Raw genomic sequence first — 22215 nt, 5'->3', positions numbered from 1 at the left:
GAGCAAGCAACTATTGAATCCTTAAAGCTGTCCATATTGATACATGGGTTACAGAAGGAAGGGCACTCTGGGCAAGCTAAAAGTTCTAGGTCTTCTCCCTAGGTCTGCAGCTAACCAGCTGTGTAACTTTAGGCAAGTCACTTCTGCTCTCCAGGCCTCATTTTGATCAGCTGCAAAAGGGGCCGGCCTAATTCTCCCTGCCCTACTTAGACTTGGGGTTGGCTAGAAGAATAAATGAAATGCAGAGTGTAAAATGCTTTATAAATTGGGTGCATATAAAAAAGGCCTTTCTCGAGTCAACATTTTAATGCACAGGTGAAGGGGAGGATGGGAGGGGCAGGCCAGAGAGCAGCTGTCTCCAATCCTGCCATCTCCAAGTCTGTCTCCTTTAACGGGGAAAGACATTTCACCTTCCTTTGCAGTGGGCTCATGAGTCGTAAACACCTCATCAGGGGCTGGTTGAAGTCCTTTACTTTCCCTTAACCCTGTCTCTTGGGCCTGGATTCATTCTCAGGGTCTCTTTGCTCAGTGCACAGGGCCTGCAACCAGGCTGGGAGGTGCAGGGAGCAGGACAGGAAGAGCTCGACGCTGTGGCTGTGCTCAACCACAGGGACTTCCCATGGGGCCTCCACTTCCTGCTTTTCAGCCTGGGCTCACTAGCGTGAACACCAAGGTCTCTGAGCCTTGGCTGGGAATTTCTGAAGTAGCTTTTGCAGAGAAATTCCTGGTGGCTAAGGAATCCGGAACTACATTTTGTAAACCTGGAAAATTAGGTGGGCATTGAGGCAGACTGGGAACCTGCCCTGTGAAGCCCTTCTTTTCGTCATGATGTGCGTATATATTATTACAACAGGAGGACAGCGTGGTGAGGCCAGCTCTGGGGCCTGAATGTTCAAATCCTGACCTCACAACTTACCTCTGTGTGATCCTGGGAACATCTGTAAAATGAGGACAATACTGTTGCCCACATCATGAGGTTGTTGTGAGAAGTGAGCTAACAAATATAAGGTGCCGAGAATATGGTGACTGTTACCTGTTAATTGCCATTGATTAAGCTCTGACTCATGGGGTCCCATGTACGACAGAATGAAACACCGCCCAGTCCCGTGTAATCCTCATTATCACTTGCACACCTGAGTCCATTGTTGACTTCCAACCTAGGGAACTCATCTTCCAGCCCTGTATTTGACAATATATAGTGACAATCTGTTGTGATCCATAGGGTTTTCACTGGCTCATTTTCAGGAGTAGATCACCAGGCCTTTCTTCCTTGTCTGTCTTAGTCTGAAAACTCCATTGAAACCTGTCCACCATTGATGACCTTGCTGATATTTGAAATGCCACTGGCAGTTTCCAGCATCACAGCAATATGGATACCACCAAAGTATGACAAACTGTCAGATGGGTGGTGGAAGTGTTACTTATGTTTTAGATATTCTCATCACAGGGTATGGGTTTTAATATCGTCCCTGCGGTGCTAGGAGCTTTTCCTAGTCTGGGTCAGTAATGATATATTAAACTAGGCCACTATGCTGATCAGCACATGAGGCTGGGGATTCTCTGGCTGGCCCCAACACTGGGCACAACCAGGGTGGAGAGACCATTTGAGGGCAAGTGTAACCCTCTGGTGCCTGGACCCTCTTTTCAGGCCTGCCCACCACTCCTCCAAGCAGGGCTGGATTAACCAGTAAGCAAGGTATACATAGGCTTAATTGTGTTTACTTACTAATCTGTAGTGCGCAGTTTCTCATGGGTTTCACTACATCCTCGGTGTGGTGAAAAACAGGTGAAATTGTGCACTACAGACTAGTAAGAAAGCACAAGCCCATGCATACCTTGCTTATCGGGTAATCTGTCCCTTCCTCTGAGGCTACAAAGTTCTCAAGGCACAAGTGACCTGGCCTAGGGGACTTGGGGCATCTGAGAAGCATGGAGTCAAACAATCCCAGAGATGGTGAAGACTGGCAGTTGTGGTGAGAGCTGGCATTTGGGAATTTTCTAGGTGGCTGGGACTCTTAGCCATATGCGAGGCTCCTGAAGAGCTCAGAGGTACCCCACCCCCAATGACAGCAGGAGCAGTGACTAACCACTCACTGCAGCACTGAGCTGGCTTTGTCCAGCCCGCTGCACAGGGAAAAAGGGAAGGAAGAGTGTACAGAGAAAGGTGTAGGCAGGAGTTAACAGCGGAGCAAGGGTCAGGGGTGAGATATTGAGGTTTAGTGTTGCTAGAACTCCTGTCAGGAAAGATGCAAGGTCTCCAAAGGGAAGTCATGTTGTGGGAACAGATGTTTGGGCATGAGCCTGGGTTCAACAGCAGGGCCTTTGTGGGCTGTGGGAAGAGTAAGATTATGGGTGAATCCCATCACTGCAGTCAAGGGAGAGAGGTGTCAAGCGGGCATCCTGCTTCCTGCTAGCTTAGGCACATGAGGCTAGAGCAATGAATTCGAGTTTTAAAAAGAGATGGGATCAGTTTTACAATTCTGATGACTGGAAACTCTTGAGTGGCTTCCCATGTCATTAGATAAATATTACAGTCTTTCCATGGTCCGTAAGAGTCTGCATGACCTGCCTCCAGGCTTACCTTGCGAAACAACCCCTCTTGTTCTCTAAACTCCAGCCACGCAGGCCTTCCCTCCCCTGCTTCACTGACTAGTAACCTATCCTCACCCTTCAGATATCAGCTCAGGGACTTCATTTGTGTGATCCTCTGCTCAATATCTAATTTTCTGGGCAGGTCACAGCAAGGACTGGGTCTGTTTTGCTCAGACCCAGGTTTAGTTATATCCCCAACTCATAGTGCAGAACCTGGCACGTAGATGAGTAAAGGAATGAATTGAAAACTACCACCCATGTGCATGTATGTGTGTACATATCTCTGTACATACCTCTGTAGACTAAAGAGATTCCTGAGCATTACACTGATAAGTGATCACACATTGTAACACATCAGTTAAGGTTGAGATATGTAGACTCCAATTAAATCCATAATAGACTATTCTGGGAATTGTCCCTCATCATCACTGTCTTAGTTATCTAGTACTGTTGTAACAGAAATACCACAAGTGGGTGGCTTTAACAAACAGAAATTTATTCTCTCACAGTCTAGGAAGCTAGATGTCTGAATTCAGGGTGCCAGCTCCCAGGGAAGGCTTTCTCTCTCTGTTGATTCTGGGGGAAGGTTCTTATCATCAATCTTCCCCTGGTCTAGGAGATTCTCAGCTCAAGGACCCCAAATCCAAAGGACTGGCTCCACTCCTGGTGCTTCTTTCTTGGTGGCATGAGGTCCCTCTCCTCTCTGCTAGCTTCTCTCTTTTAGATCTCAAAAGAGATTGACTCAAGATACAACCTTATCCTATAGATTGAGTCCTACCTCATTAACATAACTGCCTCTCATCCTGCCTCATTAACATCATAGAGCTTAGGATTTACAGCACGTAGCATAATCACATCAGATCACAAAATGTTGGACAACTACACAATACTGAGAATCATGGCCTAGCCAAGTTGATACACATTTTCGGGGGACATAATTCAATCCATAACGTTCTACCTTTTGGCCTGCCAAAATTCATGTCCTTTCCACATGTAAAACACTTTCACCCCATCATATCATCCCAAAAGTCTTAAATCAACTCAAAGTTCAAATTCCATATTGTTGTTAGGTGCTGTTGAGTTGGTTCTGACTGATAGTGACCCTATGTACAACAGAAGGAAACACTGCTATATTTGAGCCCATTATTGCAGCCACTGTGTCAATCCCTCACTGAGGATCTTCCTCTTTTTTCGCTGACCCTCTACCTTACCAAGCATGATGTCCTTCTTCAGGGACTGGTCCCTCCTGATAATATGTCCAAAGTATGTGAGACGAAGTCTAGCCATCCCCTCTTCCAAGGAGCACTTTGGCTGTATTTCTTCCAAGACAGACTTATTCATTCTTCTGGTAGTCCATGGTATATTCGGTATTCTTTGCCCTCATCATAATTCAGAGGCATCAACTCTTCTTCAGTCTTCCTTATTCATTGTCCAGCATATGAGTCCATGTGCATATGAGGCGATTGAAAATACCATGGCTTGGGTTAGGTGCACCTTAGTCCTCAAAGCGACTTCTTTGCTTTTCAACACATAAAGAGGTCTTTTGTAGCATATTTGACCAATGCAATGTGTCATTTGATTTCTTGACTGCTGCTTCTACGGACGTTGATTGTGGATTCAAGTAAAATGAAATCCTTGAACGTCAATCTTTTTTCCATTTATCATGATGTTGCTTATTGGTCCAGTTGTTAGGATTTTTGTTTTCTTTATGTTGAGGTATAATCCAGGTGTAATCTTCATCAGTAAGTGCTTCAAGTCCTCTTTGCTTTCAGCAAGCAAGGTTGTGTCATTTGCATATCGCACGTAGGTTGTTAATGAATCTTCCAGATTTTCTGATGGCATGTTCTTCTTCTTATAGCCCAGCTTCTGGGATTATTTGCTCAGCATACAGACTGGAAAAGTATGATGAAAGGATACAACCCTGACACACACCTTTCCTGATTTTAAACCATGAAGTAACCCGTGCTTCTGTTCAAATGCCTCTTCATCTATTCACAGTTTCCTCACGAGTACAATTAAGTGTTCTGGAACCCCCATTCTTTGCAATGTTATCCATAATTTGTTATGACCCACACAGTTGAATGCCTTTGTATGGTCAGTGAAATACAGGTAAACATCTTTTTGATATTCTCTGCTTTTCGCCAAGATCCATCTGACATCCGCTATGATATCTCTCATCTCATGTCCTCTTCTGAATCTAGCTTTAATTTCTGGCAGCTCCCTGTCAATGTACTGCTGCAATCGTCTTTGAATTATCTTCAGCAAAATTTTACTTGTATGTGATGTTAATGATATGTTCAATAATTTCCACATTCAGTTGGATTACCTTTCTTTGGAATGGGCAACATATATGGTTCTCTTCCAGTGGGTTGGCCAGGTAGCTGTCTTCCAAGTTTCTTGGCATAGATAAGTGAGCACCTCCAGCACTGCATCCATTTGTTAAAACATCTCAATTGGTATTCTGTTAATTCCTGGATCCTTGTTTTTCATGAAGGCCTTCAGTGCAGCTTGGACTTCTTCCTTCAGTATCATCAGTTCTTGATCATGTGCCAGCTCCTGAAATGGTTGAACATCGACCAATTCTTTCTTGTACAGTGACTCTGTGTACTCCTTCCATCTTCTTTTGATGCCCAGGGGATCCTTCAATATTGCAACTTGGAGGCTTGAATTTTTTCTTCTGTTCTTTCAGCTTAAGAAATGCTGAGCATATCCTTTCCTTTTGTTTTCCTATCTCCAGGTCTTTAAACATTTCATTATAATACTTTGTCTTCTTGAGCCGACATTTGAACTCTTCTGTTCTTTTACTTCATCATTTCTTCCTTTTGCTTTAGCTACTAGACGTTCAAGCGCAAGTTTCAGAGTCTCTTCTGACGTCCATTTTGGTCTTTTCTTTCTTTCCTTTCTTTTTAATGACCTTTTGCTTTCTTCATGTATGATGTCCTTGATGTTATTCTACAAATTGTCTGATCTTCGAACATTAGTGTTCAATCCATCAGATCTATTCTTGAGATGGTGACTAAATTCAGGTGGGATATACTTAAGGTTGTACTTGAACTCTCATGGACTTGTTTTAATTTTCTTCAGATTCAACCTAAACTTGCATATGAACAACTGACGGTGTGTTCTGCTTTTGGCCCCTGGCCTTGTTCTGTCTGATGATATTGAGCTTTTCCATTGTCTCTTTCCACAGATGTAGTTGATTTGATTCCTGTATTTTCCATCTGGTGAGGTCCACATGTATAGTCACTGTTTATGTTGTTGAAAAAAGATATCTGCAACGTAGAAGTCGTTGGTCTTGCAAAATTCTGTCATGCGATCTCTGGCATTGTTTCTATCACCAGGGTCATATTTTCCAACTACAGAGCCTTCTTTGTTTCCAACTTTCACATTCCAGTCATGAGGGATTATCAATGTATCTTGATTTCCTGTTTGATCAATTTTAAACTGCAGAAGTCAGTAAAAATCTTCAATTTCTTCACCTTTGACCTTAGTGGTTAGTGCATAAATTTGAATAATAGTCATATTAACTGGTCTTCCTCATAGGTGTATGCATATTATCCTACCATGATAGTGTTGTACTTCAGGATAGATCTTGAAATGCTCTTTCTGATGATGAATGTGACACCATTCCTCTTCAATTGGTCATTCCCGGCATATCAAATTCCATCCTACGGCAAAATTCCTCTTCGTCTGTGAAATGTAGAATACAAATTATCTGCTTCCAAAATGCAATGTTAGAACAGGTACAAGATAGACATTTTCATTACAAATGGGAGAAATTGGAGGGAAAGAAGGGATAACAGGAAACAAGCAAATCGGCAGAACACGTTACATTAGCTCTCAAGGCTTGAAAATAATCCCGTTTTCTGAGACCATTTAGGCAATGGCCCTGCCTTCCAGACTCTGGGTGTTGGGCACACTCTCAGGATTCTGAGTGGAGGCCCTTTGGCCCTGGGCTTCAGTCCCACCTTCCAGGTGCACTGGAATGGCAACTCTGCTCCCTTGCATTTGGGTGGCCCCATTCTCCTAGTTGATCTAAGTGGCGACTTCACCTCCTCAGCCCCATCAGGTCCCTTTCTTTTGCCCCTCGGGGATGGTAGCCCTTCCCCCTCAGCTTTGGGCAGCTAATCTAGCCCCATCCCACTGACACTTGTGAAAGGCAACCCCACACTCTGGAACTGAGCTTGTGAAGATCTGACTCTGAAACTTAGGAAGCTGTGGCCTCACCCTTTGAAATCTCAGAGGCCATGACTCCACCCTTTGAGACCCCAGAGGACACGGCCCTATCCTTTGAGACTGAGGCAGGTCTATTTCCTGTGTTCCTTGTCTCTTCAGCTTCTGCTTCCTGGTTCCTCAGCCTCAGTCCCTTGGGCTGGCCTAGCATCTGCCCTTCTCAGGCACATGTTCCAAAGCTCTTTAGCTCTACTGATAAGTGCCTGGAGGCACCCTACTCCACCAGTAAACCTCACCCCGAAGGCACTCAACTCTCTTGCTCCATGCATCAGCTCCCGCACCATATTGCACTGGTCTCCTGGTTCTGCTGCTGTCGTTTCTTTGCTGCTGTGTCTTGCTGTCTGCCATCTCTGGTGTTACAATTCTCTTCACTTCCTTCTAAGCCCTCACCAGGATTATCTTTATGTCCATAATTCCCCCAACAGCCTCTTTAAAGTGATATGGGCTTTTATTATTAGGCACTCTAAAACTCTTCCAGCCTCTACCCATTATTCAATTCCAAAACTGCTTCCAGATTGTACATATCTGTTAGAGCAGAACCCCACTCTCAGTACCAACTTCTGTCTTAGTTGTCTAGTCCTGCTATCATAGAAATACCACAAATAGATGGCTTTAACAAACAGAAATTTATTCTCTCACAGTCTAGGAGGCTAGAAGTTCGAATTCAGGATGCCAGCTCCTGGGGAAAGCTTTTTCTCTCTGCTGGTTCTGGGGGAAGGTCCTTGTCATCAATCTTCCCCTGGTCTAGGAGCTTCTCAGCACAGGGACCCCAAGTCCAAAGGACGTGCTCCACTCCCAGCCCTCTTCTCTTGGTGGCATAAGGTCCCTCTCCTCTCTGTTGGCTTCTCTCTTTTAGATCTCAAAAAAAATTGACTCAAGATACAACCTAACCCTGTAGATTTGAGTCCTGCCTCATTAACATAACTGCCTCTCATCCTACCTCATTAACATCATAGAGGTTAGGATTTACAGCTCATAGGATAATCACAACAGATCACAAAATGGTGGACAACCACACAATACTGGGAATCATGGCCTAGCCAAGTTGACACACATTTTTTGGGGACACAATTCAATCCATAACAACTACCATCAGAACTCACAGGATTGGGTCCAGACAATCAGGTGTAAATTTTGGACCTGTCGTGAATAGTCATTTCAAATTAACCCACTTAGATATTCTCTACTAGGAATGTGGAGCTAGAACTCAGAGAGGCTAGGTAGTGTATACCAAAAACGAAATCAAACCTGTTGCTGTTGAGTCAATTTCAACTCATAGACACCCTACAGGACAGTAGAACTGCCCCGTAGAGTTTCTAAGGAGCAGCTGGTGAATTTGAACTGCCAATCTTTTGGTTAGCAGCCAAGCACTTAACCACTGCACCACCAGGGCTCTAGGTAGTGTGTAACTGCTCTCAAACCAAGGACTTATTGCTCTCAAACCATGGACTTCGAAATCTGTAAGCTTTAGCGTGGCCATCTTCTGCAGGTGCACAGAGAAGCAGAGAAAGCCATTCTGCCCAGAGACAAGAAAGAAGCAGACAGACAGATGTAGAAATGAGAACACAGTGGCCTTGGACAGTCAGACAATTATGGCTGCCTAAGTTTCTTACAACTTTCTTGTTGCCAGTTAGTCTCTCATGAGGTCCAGCTACACTTCCTATCACTGTGTCATGACTTGCAAACCCCCCTTATAGACAAAGAGCAAGTGTGTCTCTGTCTCTTGCAACCATATCCTTACATAAATATTCCTACAAAAGCAAACAAGCAACAGTTAAGGGAACCGAGGAGTCAGTAAAAATGAAAATACAGAAGGAAAAGAATGTAGTAAGGAACAGGTTGACCAAAGCAATTCAATTTCTACATGTGTATACTGCATTTGAGTCCACAAAACTCATTGGCATTAATTCATTGGTTCAGTAGGGCACAGCTGGACTTTTGTCTGCTCAACACCCTGTCGCATGTTGGCAAGCCTCTCCTCCTTCTCAGTCCAACTATGGTGGCGGTCAACCATCTTACCCTGTCCTCCCGCTACAGTTCATCAGGCACGTGGCCCAAGTCAGATTAGTCCAAATACTCCCTGGTATTGTTCAAGCTGAAACTTAAGGAAGATGAGCAGTTTCTCTTCTTTTCATAGGAGCAAAACCGTAAAACATGAGGCTGTGGATGTGTCAGCTAGTAGGCTTTGTTGCTTGCAATGACAACAGTGACAAAATGGTGCCTGGTGCTATGTTAAGACTCTAAGGATACAGTGGTGAACCTAGTAGACATGTCCTCATCCCCATGAGACTCATATTATTCAGACCTCCAGAAAGCTACACCCCAGAGTGACATGTGCATGGATGAAGAAATTACAGGGTTTATGGGAGCACAGAGAAGGGGCTCCCACCCAGGCTTGGGAGTAGGGTTCAGGGGAGACCTCATCTTAGCCAACACTGGGACTGGTAGGGGAAGGGAGGGCGGAGAAGCTTCAGAGACCCAAAATGAGAGAAAGCATGGTTGGGGATGTTCAGGCAATTGTAAGGAAATCATCACAGCTGGAGTGTAACATTTAAGGGGGAAAAAGCAATAAGAGGAGCCTGCTGGGTAAGAGGAGCCCCTTGAGGAGAACAGGCTCCTGGCCTCAATACCCTTTGCCCCAGAAAGGGCCCTGGGCTTATGGCAGAATTGGGGGCTCCAGACTTCCAACAGGATGGCGATCTCATTGTAATTGGGGGAGGGCTAACAGCTCTTAAATTTGCATCCTCCTCCTTACATTGTGTGTTTGCTTAGGGGAGGATTAGTTGGAGAGCTGATGGTAATTATGGGGTTCTATCTCTCAAAATACAACTTGAGACAAAGTGCATATCTGTTGGCTGTCTCGTGTAACAGGGTGGCTGAGCCCTGGGAAACCCTGTCCCAAATGTTTGTCACCTGAGAATTCTTCCTTTTCTGAGGCCTGGGGCTTTCACAGGGAACATAGAAGTATTCATACCAACGGGGTCTTGTGGAGGGTCAGAATTCTTGGAGAGACTGAGCTATGAGCCTTCCTATGCTTGGGAACAGGACTGCAATCGATCTGTGGTCAGTTATATAGGATTGCATCATTGGGGAAAGGACGCTGTGCCTAGGAACAGAACAGCTCAGAGTCTGAGATTGCCTCAGACCAAGAGGTTGCCTTAACTGGCTGGATCCCAGTGCCGGGGGCCAAGGTCATGGACATAGACTTCAGGAGGGCCTGCCTGTATTGCTCTGTTACAGCAACACAGGGTGCACTCCTTACCCAGACCTGTCTCTCTGCTGCTCTGGAAAAGATGCTGTGTGAAGATGCAAATTCACTCCTCTTTGTAGTTCATGCCTTACTGACAGATAATGATTTTCATGTGTGTGCACAGAGCCTAGCATGCAACAGAGGTCAGCATGCAATAATTTACTGAGGAGGTCTCAGGATCAACATTTGTGGAGGTATGGAGAAAGAAGGATTGAGCAGAAAGAGGAATTGAGCTGCAATGCAGTTGCAACACAGGCCTCAGCCCATCTCAAGGGGAGCTCTGGAACTGGGGTGGCCCTGACAAGGAAATCAGGCCTTTATACCCCCACATTGATTTGTCTTTGGATACAGGCTTCCTTTGGGAAGGAGATATGACCACTTCAACTGTGGACAATTCTCAGGAGGGTATCTGTAGCACACTACAGCATCCACTACAGTAAAAATGACAGCACAATACCAGGAATCATGGCCCAGCCAAACTGATACACGCATTTTGGGGGGGGGGGGGAATAATTCAATCCATGACAACCATATACGTGGGTACCCTTTGTGAACTGTTCAAGCCCTATACAAATGGAAGACAGAATTCTTATTACCTAGGAATGATGGCATGTGGTTTAAAAGATAGCAGTGTAAGACCTAACCTAAACCTCCACTATGGCCAGGATCTTAAACTTTTGGTTACTTTAACTGGCAAAGGCCAAATGCAAACATCTCCTTTTGGCAAATGGAGAGATAGGAAGTCAATAAACAGAAGTTAGGCCAGAAATTAGTTTCTAGGATCCTACGAACAACTTGGCCTTAGTATGGCCTCATTGGCACAAAAGAAACAAGAGTTGGCTCACCCAAGAGGGTTTGGAGTTCCAGAGTAGGGTAGAAAGGAGACAACATGTGCCAGATACCATGCCAGGTGCTTTATACATGTTATGTTGTAACCCAATTAATAACCATAGATGCGTTATAAATGACAAAACTAAGGTTCATTGAGGAGAAGTAACTTGTCAAGGACACAGAGTCAGGAAGGGGCAGGATCTTGGCTTTCTCCAGTACACCTGAGTGACTTCTTGCAGATTCAGGGGGTGCTGGGAGCTTTATGGGCTGGCCAGCATTTGAACCTGTTTCTACACCGGAGTACAAGCTGTGTGAGAGGGTGAAACCCTTTATCTTGTACAGCAAGACCTGTCTCTTTAACTTTGGGATTGATCTGAGGCCCTCTCTAGGATTAACATGCAAAGTTCCAAGGACTTGATGTGGCTGATCAGAGAAAGATGAAGTTCAGGGAAGGCAGAATTCTAAGCCCCCAGCACAGAAAGAAACCTTTGGATGAAGGAAAGGGGCATAGAGAAAAAGCATTCTTATAAGCCCCAGAATGACAGTTTAAGAGCCTTAAAGGGCTCCAGAATAAGACCTGGGATCTTAATGTTGGTGCCACCACTAGACCAGGAGAGGACGCTGGGTGTGACTGCATGTGCACTCGTGCATGCATGTGTGGGAGTGCACACACATGCATGGGTGACTGATGTCAAACACATCACTGGGCCTCTATTCATTTCAGCAACAGAACACTCCAACTAGATCAATCTAAATAGGTTATGAGGGTAACTGTCATCATCTGATAAAGGTACACTGCCCCTCATTCTGATGGAGGATGGAAAAGTGTTCTAGAGAGGTGTAGGGATCAACAAAGAGGAAGCAGAGCCCAGATGGAACCAAGGTGTGGCCCAGGGATAATGTCTTCTTTTTTGGGGACATTTTCCTGATTTGTAAAATTTGATAAAATCAAAAAAACCAAACGAGTTACTATCACATCAACTCCAACTCATGGTGACCCTATCTGTGTCAGAGTAGAACTTCATAGGATTTTCTATGGCTTATTTTTTTTTTTTGGAAATAGATCACCAGGTCTTTCTTCCAAGGCATCTCTGGATGGACTTGAACTTCCAAAACTTTGGTTAGCAGCCAAAAGCAAACTGTTTTGACAGTACCTTGATAATACAGGCAAAGCTTTTAATAGAGTGACCTGAACATGGTAAGTACATGTCAGCTGAGAGATAGCCATGACTCTGCAAAAATTCTGTATATGTTGAGGTTATTTTTATGCGATCATGCACGTTTAGAAGTGTTATATTTTTGTGGTGAATAGAACAATCTGTCATTATGTTTTACTCTCTTCCTGTTAATGCTTTCTCTGTTTAAAGTCTGCTCTTTCTGATATTAATAGGACCACCCCAGCTCTCTTCTAGTCAGTGCTTGACTGTATTCTTCCATCCTTTTACTTTCGACTTTTCTGTGCTTAATATTTTAGGCAAATTCCTTGCAAAGAGCATATACCCAGATTGTAAAATCCAATCTGACAATCTTTAGTTTATACTTTGTTTTTGTGATCTTTAATGTACTTGGACTTGTTTCACTATTTTAATTTTTAATTTCTACTTTAGCTCCTTTATAATGCTTCTTTTTTCTCTCTCTTCTCAGCTGCCCTTTTTTTAGGGGGAGGGGAAAGAAGGCATTGTGATCATTGTTGTTTTCTTATTCTAGTCCCGTCTCCCATACTGATTTAGAAGTCACATACTCTGTTTTTGTTCGTTTAGTGGTTACTCTTGAAATTTTACCATAAATATTTTACTTATCAGGATCTAAAGTTAGCAAATATCTAAACACTCTTCCCCAAAACTACATAGACCATTGAACATTTTAACTTCAGTCATCTCCCTCTCAACCTATATGATATTGTTGATTAGCATTTTCATTCCATTGTTTTTCTAACCCCACATTTAAACATTATTATTATTATTATTTTGCAGACAAGATTTGTTTAGATTCTCCTACATGTTCACCAAGTTTCTGTTTTTGTTCTCAGTCCATTCCCTCCTTTATGTAGCTTCCGAGAGAGATTCTTTGTTTATTTTCTCGTGTGTGAATTTGGAACATACAAATCGGAAAGAAAAATATTGAAATTTCAGTAGATAAATGAGCAAAGGAAAATTTGCAAAAGTTAGACTTCAGATGGAAAACAGAAACATAGAAAATGCTTAACTTCCATCATCAAAAAGGAAACTATAGTTAAAATAAGGCGTTTGCACCTAATGAATTAGCAAAAATTAGAAAAAGCACACTTCCCAACCTGGATGAGGTTGCAGTCAAATTTAATACCAGCAACAGGCAATTGTTGTCACTCTTTCAGAAGGTGATTGTGTGGCAGGTCTCAGAAGCCATGAAAATATGACTATTCTTTGATTTACTAATCCCATTTAGGAAATATCTCAATAGAAAATAATCCAAACCATAAACCACATGATTATTTCAGCATAGATGAAAAGAGCAAAACATTAGAAGAAAACTCAGTATACAGGAAAAGAAAAAGTAATTAATAATACTACATTTACTGAAAACTACACAGCTATTTGAAATGTTTAATTTTGAAGACAAACATGAAAAATGCTATAACACATTCTTAATGTCACATCACCCAGCTGAGGCTCAGAGACATGAAGGCACTTTCTAAGGTGCACAGGTATGAAACCAGGATGCAGAGTTCCCTCCACTTTAGAAAAAGTTCTGAGCAGATAGTTGTGCGTCATGACCAGATACCCGTATCGTATGAGTAACAAATGGTGAAGCCTATCTACGTGTATAGAATGTACAGTTCTGATCGAACAAATCTCACTAAAAAAGTTATCCTGACACATATTTAATGAAGAGCATCATGATGACTGGAGAAGATGATAAAACAACAACAACAAAAAAAAACCCATTGCCATCAAGTCAATTCTGACTCATGGTGATCCCATGTGTTACAGAGTAGAACTGCTCCATAGGGTTTTCTTGGCTGCAATCTTTACAGAAGCAAATCACCAGGCCTTCTGTGGAGCCACTGGGTGTGTTCGAGCCTCCAACCTTTAGGTTAGTAGTCGAGTGAAAACCGCTTGTACCACCCAGGGGTCTTAGCAAGATGATCAGTAGGTCTAAAGGTATGTGGTTCTCATGAGAGGTGATGTATAACTAACATACCTTTAAGATTCAATTGGACAAAAGCGCAAGCAGCAAAAGACAATAAATAAATAAGCAAGTAAGTAAGTTGAGAAGTAGATAAATAGATAAGCAGATAGATAATAGATAAATAAATAAATAGGACCTCATAAAAATGAAAAATTTTTGTTTATCAAAAGACTACCAAAAAAGTGAAAAGACAGGCTACCCTCTGAGAGAATACCTTTGGAAACCATATATCCCACCAGAATCTAATAACCAAAATACGTATAAAATTTCCACCACTTAACAACAAAAAGACAACCCAATCATAAAATGGGCAAAGGACTGGAATAGACATTTCACCAAAGAGGACATTCAAATGGCCAATCAAATGCATGAAAAGATGCTCAGCATCATTAGTCATCAGGGAGATGCAAATCAAAACCATAATGAGATACCATTTCGCTCCCACTAGGAGGGCTAAAAAAACAAAAAACAAAAACACTGAAAATAACAAATGTTGGTGAGGATGTGGGGAAATTGGAACACTTATCCATTGCTTGTGGGAATGGAAAATAGTACAGCTGTTGTGGAAAACAGTGTGGCAGTTCCTCAAAAAACTAAAATAGAACTACCATATGACCCAGCAATTCTCCTCCTACATACTTACCCAAAAGGCTTGAAAGCAGAGTTGCAGCAGTATTCACAATAGCAAAAAGGTGGAAACAACTTAAATGCTCATCAACAGATGAATGGATAAACAAAATGTGGCATACATACAATGGAATACTACTCATCCAGCAGGAGAAATGAAGTCTTGTTACACTATACAATATGAATGGAGCTGAAGACATTATTGTACTGAGTGAAATAAATTAATCAAAAAAGGACAAATATTGTATGACCTCACTTATATAAAAAGACAAGAAAAGGCAAATGTATAGAGATCAAAGTTTATTAGTGGTTACCAGGAGCAAGAGGGAGGGGGGAAGAAGGGATTAACAGTGACAGAAAAATGGAATTGGTTAAGGGTAGAGTTACACAGCTGATTATTGTAATTGCTATCAGTAAGTTGTACACTGTAAAAAGATGAACTGGCAAAAATTGTGCGATAGACATATTTACAAGGACAAAGTAATAAATACATAAATAAGAGTAGTGGATGAGGCTGCTTATGCACAACCAAAATCCTCATGAGATTTAGTTTCTTGGTTTGGAGGTTTAAGGTCACGGTTTCATGGGACGTCCCAGTTAATTGGCCTAATAACTGGCCTAATAACGTGTTTAGTACTTCTGTTCTACCTCCTAGTTTTCTGCGTAGTGCCTGGGGTCTCAAAGACTTGCAAGCCGCAGTCCAAAGCACAATTGGTTTCTATTTGCCTGGAGCAACAGAGGAAGAAGGAGAGGCGGGAGGAGAAGGAGGACATGGAATGTGTGGTTATTTGCCTCCATGAATAACTGCTTCCTTTGCCATGAGACCAGAAAAACTGGAGGTTGCATGACTACCATTACTGAACATTTTGTTCAAAGATTCTATAGAAGAATCCTGATCAAAATGGAGAAAATGTAGAACGAAATTTCAAATTCTCATGGACTCCAGACTTCCTGGAGCCATGGAGGTTTGATTGATCCTCGAAACTACTACCTCGAGATAATCTTTAAACTTTAAGCCAAAACTATCCCCTGAAGCCTGCTTAAAACCAAACAATAGTTTAGCTTATCTGGTTAAAAAAGTCTGCCTTGATCATTATGCTCTTTTAAGAACTATCTATATAGGATCAAATTGACAATAGCAACTTGAAAGATTAGACAGGAACCTGAGGAGGCAGGGAGTTTATGCCAATGGGGGAGCAACAACTCAGAAAAGGAGAGTGAGAATGGTTGCACAACTCGAAGAATGTAATCAATGTGTCACTAAATGGTACAAGTAAAAATGGTTGAATTGGTGTATGTTTTGCTGTGTATATTCTCAACAATAACAACAAAACAAAATAATTTAAAAAAAAAAGACTCAATTGGAAATATTAGGGTTTTTCCCCCCTACAGGATCTTCTGTCATCATCTGTGCCAACAGTATCCTTTAATACCATAAGCTCTTGACTCATTGTTGTGGTCATCAGCCTCCTCACTCTTCCCAAATACATCCACTGTCTTCTTGCCTTTCCTCATGTTCCTCCTCTACCCAGAATGCCCTCTGCTGGCCAGAAACTCATTCACCCCTGAGCCCAGCTCTAAGACAAACTCCTCCAAGAAGCCTTCCCCCTGCACTTCCTCCTAGGGCTCCTGTGCCTTCTTTTTATTTCCACGTTGCTACACTGGGCTCAAGCATAGCAACCATTGTGAGGATGGCGCAGGACAGGGCAATGTTTTGTTCTGTTGTGCATAGGGTCACTATGAGTCAGAACTGACTCTACAGCACCTAACAACAACAACACTGTATTATGGTAAGTTGCTGGTTCCACCTGTTTCTCCATCAGGTTCAGGAGTTTTTCCAAAGTCAAAATTATGTTCAATTCATAGTAAAATGGACTTAATAAGGGATTTGAAGTTGGATAAATCTGGTTTTAAATTTCAGCCCCACCACTTATTAGTTATGTGACCTTGAACAAGTTAGCCTTTCTGAGCTTCTGTTTCTTCATCAGTACAATGGGGGCCAAAGAGTACCTACCTACATGATAAGGTTATTGGTACACCCTAAGTGCCTAACAAATGTTAGCTATTATTTTCATTTTATTGTATTTTTTGTTATAATAATGACTCTTAGGGTTTTCAGGATTAGATGATGCTTTTCTAGCTTTAGTCAGACAAAACTCCTGGGATTCTGACAGCCCAGGATGTTTTGTGGAAGCATGGAATGGAGGAATGAGTCCGCCTGGAGACTGTTTGAATAAGGAATTGAGAAACCTTTTTGGAGAGAATCTAGCCTAAGGGAATAAAGACACAAACAGTTATACTTGGCACTAGACATTGGGGAAGGAGCCCTGGTAGCTCAACCGTTAAGCGCTTGGCTGCTAACTGAAAGGTTGGCAGTTCAAACCCACCTAGCCGCTCTGCAGGAGAAAGACCAGGTGATCTGCTCCCATAAAAATTATTGTTGTTGTTAGGTGCTGTCGAGTCTGTTCCAACTAATAGTAACCCCAAGTACAACAGAACTAAACACTACCCAGTCCTGCGCCATTCTCACAATCGTTATGCTTGAGCCTATCTTTGCAGCCAACATGTCAATACATCTCGTTGACGGTCTTCCTCTTTTTCGTTCACCCTCTACTTTACCAAGCATGATGTCCTTCTCCAGGGACTGATCCCTCCTCATAACATGTCCAAAGTATGTGAGACAGTCTTGCCATCCTTACTTCTAAGAAGCATTCTGGTTGTACTTCTTCCAAGATAGATTTGTTTATTCTTTTGGCATTCCATGCTATAATTCAGTATTCTTCTGCAATATCACAATTCAAAGGCGTCAGTTCTTCTTGGGTCTTCCTTATTCATTGTCCAGCTTTCACATGCATATGAGGCAATTGAAAATACCACAGCTTTGGTCAGGCACACCTTAGTCTTCAAGGTAACATCTTTACTTTTTAACACTTTAAAGAAGTCTTTTGCAGCAGATTTGCCCAGTGCAATGCGTCTTTTGATTTCTTGACTGCTGCTTCCATGGGTGTTGATTGTGGATCCAAGTAAAATGAAATCTTTGACAACTTCAATATTTTCTATGTTTATCATGATGTTGCTTATTGGTCTAGTTCTGAGGATTTTTGTTTTCTTTATGTGAGGTGTAATCCATACAGAAGGCTATGGTCTTTGATCTTCATCAGTAAGTGCTTCAAGTCCTCTTCACTTTCAGCAGGCAAGATTGTGTCATCTGCATAACGCAGGTTGTTAACGAGTCTTCCTCCAATCCTGATGCGCCGTTCTTCTTCATTTAGTCCATCTTCTCAGATTGTTTGCTCGCATACAGACTAAATATGGTGAAAGGATACAAACCTGATGCACACCTTTCTTCACTTTACACCACGCAGTATACCCTTGTTCTGTTCGAACGACTGCCTCTTGCTCTATGTACAGGTTCCTCATGAGCACAATTAAGTGTTGTGGAATTCCCGTTCTTTGAAACATTATTCATAATTTGTTATTATCCTCACAGTAATGCCTTTGCATAGTCAATGAAACACAAGTAAACATCTTTCAGGTATTCTCTGTTTTCAGCCAGGATCCATCTGACATCAGCAATGATATCCCTTGTTCCACGTCCTCTTCTGAATCTGGCTTGAATTTCTGGCAGTTCCCTATCGATGTAGTGCTGCAGCTGCTTTTGAATTATCTTCAGCAAAATTTTACTTGTGTGTTATATTAATGATATAGTTAGATTGTTTCCGTATTCGGTTGGATCACCTTTCTTAGGAATTGGCATAAATATAGATCTCTTCCAGTGGGTTGGTCAGGTAGCTGTCTTCCAAGTTTCTTGGCATAGATAAGTCAGCACTTCCAGCACCTCATATGTGTCAAAACATCTCAATTGGTATTCCATCAAAAGTTCCCGGAGCCCTCTTTTTCTGCCAATGCCTTCAGTGCAGCTTGGACCTCTTCCTTCAGTACTATCAGTTCCTGATCATATACTACCTCCTGAAATGGTTGAACATCTACCAATTCTTTTTGGTATAGTAACTCTGTGTATTCCTTCCATCTTCTTTTGATGCTTCCTGCATCATTTAGCATTTTCGCAGTAGAATCCTTCAATATTGCAACTTGAGGCTTGAATTTTTGCTTCAGTTCTTTCAGCTTTAAGAACCAATAAAGATTACAGCCTGGAAAATGCCAAGGGGCAGTTTTACTCTGTCACATGGGGCCACTATGAGTTGAAATCAACTGGATGGCACCTAACAACAATAGACATTGGAGTGGTAGTTTTGAGTGCAGCCTGGAGTAAATCATTCACTCTTGTCCCTAGTCAGATCCAATTTCTATAGGAGTAGGAGTGAGAGGAAGATGTAAGTCAAATTTTAATGAGGTATTCTCTATAAATTCCATAAGACATTCCCGTAGAGAAACCCTAGCATGTATATGGGAAATACGATTCTCCTCAGTTCTGTAGGAAAAGTAGAGGCTTTAGGCCACTTAGGGTTTCAAAGAACACAAGTCCCCCTTGGAACCTCAAAGGCTTCAGTACAGCAGCCGTGACAGCAGCAGCAGAGCCCAGCCAAGGCCTTGGTCCAAAGGAACACCTGACCCGAGTCTCAAGGACAATAAGTGGTATGTGTATCTGGTGGGGGAGGAGGTGGAATGGGGATGATATTCTTGGACTAGAATAGAATAACGTATGCAAAAACAAAGAGGAGACGAGTATGTGGCAATTTGGGTCTGCAAATATCCACTACAGCTGGAGTACAAAATGTATGTGTGTGTGGTGGAGAGGTAGTAATAAGAAATGAAAGACAATAATAGTCAACATTTATTCAGTGTGCATGGTTTGGTTCTAATCACAAAAACCCAGTGAAGTGGTCAAAGGTAAGGGAACAGATTCTACCTAATAAGTGGCTGAAAGAATAAGCTGCAAAGCAGCAGCTGTAGCCATTGTAATTTACCCATCAGGCTAAGGACTACAGAAGGAAAATTTGGGGGGTATAGGGTGAAAGAGGTGTGTAAATGATTAGTTAAATTTTATTCATGCTGATTTTGAGGTGCCCATGGGATATTTGTGGAGCCCTGGTGGTGCAGTGGTTAAGAGCTCCGCTATTAACCAAAAGGCTGGCAGTTCGAATCTACCAGTCACTACTTGGAAACCCTATGGGGCAGCTCTGCTCTGTCCTATAGGGTCACTATGAGTTAAAATCAACTCGACTGCAACGGATTTTTTTGGTGGGATATTTAAGCATCTCAGTCAAGATAGTCTGGGCTTTGCTGTAGTAAGAAATAAACTTTAAAAAACTCAATGACTTCATTCAGTAATGTTTTATTTATCTCTCTATCACAAAGTCCAAGGTGGGCCAGTGGATTCCCGAGGGCAGCTCTCTTCCTCCAGGCAGTTTCTCAGGTATCAAAGCTGCTTCTGTCTTACTTTCACACCTTGGAATTCTCCCATGGAAGTGTGAGAGATGATAACTCACACCCATCGTTAACTGTCTCAACTGCAAGTGACACACATCGCTTCACTCTCTTCCACTGGCTAGAACAATAAACTTAAAAATCTCGACAAGCCAGCAGGGCATGATCCCAACTCAGAGTCCTAAGAAAGGCTGGGAAATAAGGGAAGAGCACATGGAATATTTTGTGAGCCCTACTATTTCTGCCATACCAAGTAACGTAGCCTAGATATATGGTTTCCACACGCTATTCCAAGACTAGCTATATTAGAATCACCACAAAACTTGTTAAACATACATATTTCCAGGCCCCACTTCTAGAGATTCTAATTCAAGTAGGTCTGGGTTGGGACGTGGGCATCAGGGTTTTTTAAAAAGTTCCGATGGAGACTGTGATATACACACAGGCTTACAAACATAAAAGCCTTTTGGCTCCCCGCTTGCTGACACACCATATGGGCCAGGGAAAAGTGTAGGAAGCCTAGAACATCCCAACTCCTTGAGCCAACAAGAGCTGACAAGAGTCTAGCTCTAAGCCTGGACATCAGCAGTTGCTTCTCCCGTAGACTTTGGAGCCCTCAGACATTGAGGAAATCCCTTCCCACACCTTTTCTTGATCCTACTGTGAGGATGCCCAGGAATACATCACTCTGTGGGCAAGAGGAATTAGATCTTCTAACCACTGCCCAGCCTCACACCTCCTCCCTTTGCTGGACCCACAGACAGTGAGTCATGGCTGACATCATCCATGACACCCTCTGGTCTCAGAGGCAGTGACCTCATGAAGTGAAGAAACTTTCCTTCTGAGAAGCATCTCCTCCAGGCTACCAAAGAATCATTGCCTCTCCTACAACCATGGCCTTGAACTTTATTTACCTCTAACCCTCAAAGTGGCCCCCTCACCCTGACATTACCTATTGGGAATCTCAGCTTCTGAGTTACTGAGAAGATTCAGGACATCCGTCAGGGAGTACCTCGACTTCCTTTGTCAGTGCTGCAGTAGAATCATAGCACCACATAATGGTAAAAATCATACAGTCTGGAATCAGACTGGACCCAGTACAGATTCTGTCCATTATTAGCTGAGTAATCTCTTAATGCCAGGCCACTTACCTGGACCACTTACCTATGAAAATTAGGTAAAGTATCTCAACTCCTACATTGTCATGAGCATTAAATAAATTAGTGAAAGAACCAGAAAACTTCTAGGTATTTAACAAAGATTGATTATTATCCACTTCTCTTCCTTTTAAAACAGTTTTTCCTTCTTTTCTGTACCTGAAAAAAAGACCCTGAAGTTTCAGCTGTTTGGAGGGACATCTCCCCAGTAAATATATAGCCTGCATATAACATCCAGAATATCCAAAACATAATCCATCAGCTTCCCACCCTACTCTAATCTCCCCAAACAAGGCTTCTCTTCCTTCTGAGTGCTCTAGTTCTGTTGATGGTACAACTCTTCTTGTACGAGTTTCCTATTGCTGCTGTAACAAATTACCACAAATTTAGTGGCTTAAAACAACACAAATTTATTACCTTATAATTCTGGAGGTTAGAAATCTGACACAAGTCTCAGCAGGCTAAAATCAAGGTGTCAGCAGTACTGTTTCCTTCTGGAGGTTCTATAGGAGAATCAGTTTCCTTGCTTTCTCCAGTTTCTAGATGCTTCCCACATTCCTTGGTTCATGGCCACATCATTTCAACCCCTGCTTCTGTTGATAGATCTCCTTCTCGGACTCTGACCCCTGCCATCCTCTTATAAGGACCCTTGTGATTACATTGTTATTAATATCACATCTAGAGATCCTCAGCTTAATCACTTCTGCAAAGTCTCTTTTCATGGAAGATAACACATTCACAGTTTTCAGGGATCAGGATGAGTGCATCTTTGGGGACCATTATTCTATCTACTGCACTTCTCCCAGGTGCCGAGGCCTGAAACACCAGAGTCATCTGTGACTTCTCCATCTGCACCACCGTGCCCACCTCCCTTCCTAGGCAATCACACAGTGCAGTGGCAGCAAAGAGGTTTTAGGTCATGTGCCCACTCTGATACACCGAAACAGACTGCCTGGAGCATGGTGCTGA

This window comes from Trichechus manatus, unplaced genomic scaffold (genome assembly GCF_000243295.1).
Source record: "Trichechus manatus latirostris isolate Lorelei unplaced genomic scaffold, TriManLat1.0 scaffold00219, whole genome shotgun sequence".
Taxonomy (NCBI): Eukaryota; Metazoa; Chordata; class Mammalia; order Sirenia; family Trichechidae; genus Trichechus; species Trichechus manatus.
The sequence above is the reverse complement of the archived record's forward strand: the minus strand, read 5'-3'. Positions refer to the sequence as shown.